Source organism: Pongo abelii, chromosome 14 (genome assembly GCF_028885655.2).
Source record: "Pongo abelii isolate AG06213 chromosome 14, NHGRI_mPonAbe1-v2.0_pri, whole genome shotgun sequence".
Classification (NCBI taxonomy): domain Eukaryota; kingdom Metazoa; phylum Chordata; class Mammalia; order Primates; family Hominidae; genus Pongo; species Pongo abelii.
The window spans coordinates 66,208,887-66,214,886 of record NC_071999.2 but is presented as its reverse complement, the minus strand read 5'-3'; the positions used below and the strand labels follow the sequence as shown (position 1 = coordinate 66,214,886).

General features: G+C 39.3%; 1 long non-coding RNA gene across 1 annotated transcript in view; it reads right to left on the bottom strand.

The window, feature by feature from the left end:
• Positions 1–1,955: 1,955 nt before the first annotated feature.
• The window catches only part of LOC129049548 (uncharacterized), a 29,281-nt gene continuing 25,236 nt past the window's right edge, over positions 1,956–6,000 (bottom strand). Inside the window, exon 3 of the long non-coding RNA XR_008512716.2 lies at positions 1,956–2,518. This is a non-coding gene — a long non-coding RNA (uncharacterized LOC129049548). The remainder of the gene's footprint in view (positions 2,519–6,000) is intronic.

Here is a 6,000-nt window from a genome sequence, read left to right as displayed (position 1 = left end):
CCATGAGCAAATTGGTCTAAAAAAACACTTTCAATGAGTATACGACATAATTATAGCTTTGAAAATAAAACACTGTGTCATTGTTTAATTAGCATGTATCACTCTTTCTTATTAGCTGATAAATTGAGTGTTTTGTCCTACAATCAAGGCATCTTAATGAATTTGATATAATCAGCAAGAAAGGCAGGGGGAAGTCTTCACATTAGCTACTGTACTGGAATCAAGAACCCTCTCTGAATATTTTTTAAAAAGATAAAAGTGAGGTCTTCATGAGTTGATCCCTCTCCAGAGACACTCACCAAGCCTTGAATGACTCATGTTTGGCTCCACTACCCTCCCTCCTTGGTTTTGAAAATGGCAGCCCCACTAACCCAGAACTCTATTTTCATCTCCATTGACTCAGTACCTACTATTTTTGTTTTAGTTGATGTTTTGCCATTATTTCCTGTTTTGTCTTTTGTTTTTGGGGGTGTTTTGGGGGTAAATTTTAATATACCCAGTGGTAGCCTCTGTTTGCATCTCACATTCAAATATGCAATTGATCACTAATCATCAGGGAAATACAAATCAAAACCACAATAAGATATCATCTCACCCCAATTAGAATAGCTCTAATCAGAAGAACAAAAATAACAAATGATGGTGAGGATGTGGAGAATGGGAAACATTCAGGCACAGCTGATAGGAATGTAAAGTAGTATAGCCATTATGGAAAACAGCATGGAGTTTCCTCAGAACACTAAAAATAGAACTACCAGATGATCCGGCAATGGACTGTATAGTATATAGCCAATACTAGCTTTTCTTTGTAGTTTCTTGACCTTTATGGATTTGGATATATTTGACTTCCTTTTATGGTATATATATATATTTTTTTTGGATTGTGTAAGGCTGGTCTCTCCTGGCTTTCTGCTAACATCACTGACTACACCTTTTCTGTCTCCTTGGCTGAGTCTCAATTCACTTCTAATTGACTTCTAAATGTCAGTGCCCTATTCACAATCACAAAGATATGGAATCAAGCTAAGTGTTCAAGTGTCCATCAATGGATGATTGAATAAACAAAATGTGGCATGTTTATATACCATGAAATACTACTTGGCAATAAAAAAGAATGAACTCGTGTCTTTTGCAGCTACTTGGATGGAACTAGGAGCTATTACCCTAGGTGAAATAACTCAGAAAGTTAAATATGCATATTTTCACTAATAAGTGGGAGCTAAATAGTGTAAACACACAGACATCAAGTATGGAATAACAGACATCAGAGACTTAGGAGGGTGGGTGGATGGGAGGGGGATGAGTAATGAGAAATTACCTAAAGAGTGCAATGTACATACACATTTGAGTGACAAATACACTGAAAGCCCAGGCTTCACCACCATGCAATAGATGCATGTAACACAACTGCACTTGTCCTCAAATTTGTACAAATGAGGAAAAAAGAAATCTATATATTTATATATAAATAAAGACCAGTCAGGCAACCTGATTGGAAACCTTTGGTTTCAAGAAAATAAATGAATGAATGAATGAATGAATGTTGGTTCCCGATACTCTTTCCTAGACCCATTATTTCTGTTTTCTTTTTTAGTCTCATGGTTTGGAACTCCATCTTGATTCTAATGAGTCTCACATTTTTCTCTCCTATAATTCCATACTTATTTTATTCTAAATTAGATATGTAATAGGCATGTCTCAGAAGCAAAATCTTGATTTCTTACCATCTGTGTCCACCAAGCTTATTTCCCCCTCAACTTTTCCATTTGAGTAATTAATGCCAAAAGTCTCCCAAGTGTTCAAGCAAGATGTCCAGAAATTATCTTTGTTCATCTCTTGACTCTATCCTTCCCAAAGTGTATGTATTCTCACATATGCACGGACATACACACACACAAACACACACACACACACACACACGCCATGTAATACATGGACAAATGTTATCAATTCAGCCTCAAACGCATATCCACAGCCTATATATATACTCCACATTTCCCATAAACATCATTGTTCAGGCTGTTATTACCTATAGGGCGAACCATTAAAAGACCTCCCAGCTGGTTTCTATGTTTCCCTGCTTACTTTCCTATAATCCACCCACCAAAGAAGCAGAGTTATTTTTAAAATAAAATAACATAATTCAAATTAATATCATTATTCTATTTAAAACACTCTAAGACATTCCCATTGCACCTGAATAAAATCCCAATTTCTTAATCTGGTTGGTAAGCCCTATACAACCCTGCTCCCTGCCTACCAGTCTGTCTCATCTTGCTCATGCTTCTCTCTCACCCACTGTGCTCCATCTTCTTGCTGTTTCTTGGACACGGCCAGTTTATTCCTGTTTTAGTGCCTTGCACTAGCTGCTCCCTGTGCCTGGAATGACTTGATTCAAGGTCTTTGTGTGGCTGCTTCCAACTCTTCTTTTAGATCTTGATTTATGTCACCTATTCTGAGAAGGGTGATAACCTAATTCAGCCATGAGGTCACTTTATCACATTGATTAATCATAATTCTGTGAAAAAACATTTAACACCTACTTTTTTATTATATGCTTGTTTGCCTCTTCTAGAATGTAAGCATTTGAGAACAAAGATATCGCCCATCTTTGTTCACTGTTTTATCCCCAGAATCTAGAAAAGTGCCTCTCACAAGATACGAACTTAATAAATGAATTTTTAAACATGTATCCCCAAAACAAAATATAGAAAACATTAAGATTATTCCCTAAAGTAGCTCAGAGAAACAAAACACAGTGACATTGGAGGTGGCCTTCCTTAATAAAATACCCTGCTTACTTCCTTTTCCATCTGGCAGTAGTTGTTTTGGGGACGGGACTCAACAGGCCCAGTGAGAAGGCACAGCAGCTTTTGCTTAGTCCATTCTGTTAATTCCAGAATGATTTGAAGGCTTAGAGAAGAAATCACAAAACCGAAACATATGACCTCTGACACAATCATCTTGTAGTAACCATATTTCTGAAAAAAAACTGCCACAGGCAATTTAAGGGAAGACCCTGAACTAAGAGGTGGGCTCACTCCTCATCAGGAAATATCAAGAAGTGCCCCTTGCCTTCTCCTTCAATTCTTTTAAATCAGATAAGTAAGAACATTTAAGCTATCTTTGTGCAATCAGTTGAAAATGGCTTAGCCAGGGAAATTATTTTTTTTCCCCCTTTCTGAAATCCTTTTGGTTTTGCTCTGATTTCACTTTTTCTCTCATTCTCTGATGACACTGTTCGATGACTGATTTTATTTCTCTAAAAGGTTAAAGCTAGTGCTTGGACAGGGCAATCTGGGGGCATGAGGAGCATCTAGACCAGATACCAGGTGACTTCCGCCCTGAGTTGGCTAGGCAGTGAAAGTGCCATGACACCAGGTTTGACCCTAATGCACAGAGCAGCAGGTGGGGCTTAGAGGACCTCTCTAAACTGCCTTTGCCCAAAATGCCCAGGGTGAACTGGCCACTTGCAGTGCGGGGCGGTGGGAAGAGGAGAGGCCTGACCACTGTGACCATTAAAGGTTTGCATTTCCCTTCCTTTGAAATGGAAGTTTCAAGAAAACGTAGAAGTGAATAAAGGTTAAGAGTCAACTGAAAATATTGATTGTACAAACTTTTATTCTACATTTTAGATCCAATCAAGTAAATTAGGACTAAGCAAAAGCTGCTGTGCATTCTCACTGGGCCTGTTGAGTCCCGTCCCCAAAACAACTACTGCCAGATGGAAAAGGAAGTAAGCAGAGTATTTTATTAAGGAAGGCCACTGTGTTTTGGTGAGGAAGAATGCCTTAAGGTTTTTCAACAGAAGGAATAATAGAGCTATTATGACAATTACAATTATGCTCCGATGATTTTGAGTCCAGAAAATCTTTGATTAAACTGAATCTTCTCCGTTGGCAGCAGGAATCTAAAGAATCGTTCATACATGAAGGTATAACCAATTCTTTACTCACAGAACTTAAGAACTAAAATTATTGACTGCTCTGGGAAGTCCATTATGCATCTTGTTAAAATTCTGCCCTTGTTAAAATTCTCCCCTCTGTTAGCCTGTTTTTGCATTGCTATAATGAAATACCTTATAACATATGTTATAAAGAAAAGTGGTTTATTTGGCTCGTGGTTCTGTAGGCCATACAGGAAGCATGGCCCTGGCATCTGCTCCTGGTGGGGGCCTCAGGAAGCTTCCAATCATGGAAGAATGTGAAGGGGGAGCAGGCCTGTCACTCAGTGAGAGTGGGAGCAAGACAGAGGGAGCAAGGGCCGGGGAGGCGCCACAGTGTTTTGAACAACCAGATCTCACATGAACTCAGAGCAAGAACCCACTCATTATTTCGAAGACAGTACTGAGCCATGAGGGATCTGCCCCCATGACCCAAGCATCTCTCACCAGGCCCCATTTCCAACATTGGGGATCACATTTTAACACGAGATTTGGAAGAGAAACACATCCAAACCATATCACCCTCTTCACAAGGTGAGGGTCCAGAGTGTGAATTACCTGCTACAATCTTCAAAGTGCTATAAATTGTGGAAGCTGCTTAATTTCCTGCTCTGTGGTCTTTGGGTAAGAAGTACTAGAGGTCCATTCAAAATAGTTTACGCTTAAATGTAGAAATTTGGTGTAATGGTATGGGATTTGATTACACAAGCTAAGGAGAGAACACATCTGATCCCTAGAAACAAATAGAAGCAGGGACTTAGGCTGGCTTTCATATCTGGACTCTTTTTTTTTTTTTTTTTTGGTGGGGGGCGTGGCTAATTCTTCCCTCTCTTTCTTTAGAGTCGCCTCCTCTGCTTCTCCAGTCACCCAGGTACAGAAAGTGATCCCAATAGTTCTAAGTTTAGATATTATATTTTCTGCTACTATGTCAGAGAATGATCTCTCTTGGTTCTGATTACAAATTCCTAAGAAATAAATAAGTGTGCTTTGACCATTGGTGGTTGGGTATAATTCACAACCTCATCCCACCTCCCCTGCCCTTGTAATTCTCCTCCAACCTTAGTGTAGCTCCTTGCTACATACCAGCTGATCCTTCTAAAGTTTCTCCCATCTTCGAAAGAAAGCCTACCATTTCTCTCACATCAAGAAATCAGTCAGCTATGATCACTTTAATCATAGCTTCAGACTATTTCATGTCTGAAGAAGGAAACCAATGGTTACCAAATATCTACTATGTGTTTGTTAATTTTATGTGAAGTATCTCATTTAATCTCCACAATACATATGAGGATAAGTCTTAGACCTTTGTAATAAATGAAAAAAAGCATTTATACATAGAGACCTTAATGTAGCATGCTCAGTAACATGGCCAGCATGTGTCAAGGCTAAGCCTCTCTGTGAAATTCAGAAATTTTTTCTTACATTCTCCTCCCCCCAATTTTTAAATTTTTTTTTAAATATAAGGACACGTTATAATCTTTTCTTGAGATTATTGGTCTAAGAGATCTGGGTTTCCCATATCTCACCAGACTGTGAGTACTTGTGATATTGTAAAATAATTATTTGGTCTTCTCCCCCATTTTCTCACATACAACTCCTAAAATCCTTAGAATACCCAAAGTGATATCTTTTTGTATGCTAATCAATTGACTGATGGCTGGCAGCTCCTAAGTAGCTTCAGTATGAGGCCTGGTCACTGGAAAGACTAAGGCAGGATTAGAGGGTTGGGACTTTTCCTCCCCTCAACCTCCAGGGAATGGAGAAGGGCTAAAGGTTGAGTTGATCACCAGCGGCCAATGGTTTGATTAATCATTCTTGTGTAATGAAACCTCCATAACAACCCAAAGGGACAGGGTTCACAGAGCTTCTGGACAGCTGAACACATGGAGGTTCCTGAAAGGTGGCATGCCCAGAGAGGGCATGGAAGCTCCATGCACCTTCCCCTATACCTTGCCCGCCCCATGTCTTTATCTACATCCTTTGTTATGTTCTTTGCAATAAACCTGTAAACCTAAGTGTTTCCCTGAGTTTGTTACCCGTGGAAGGTATCCGAGTTG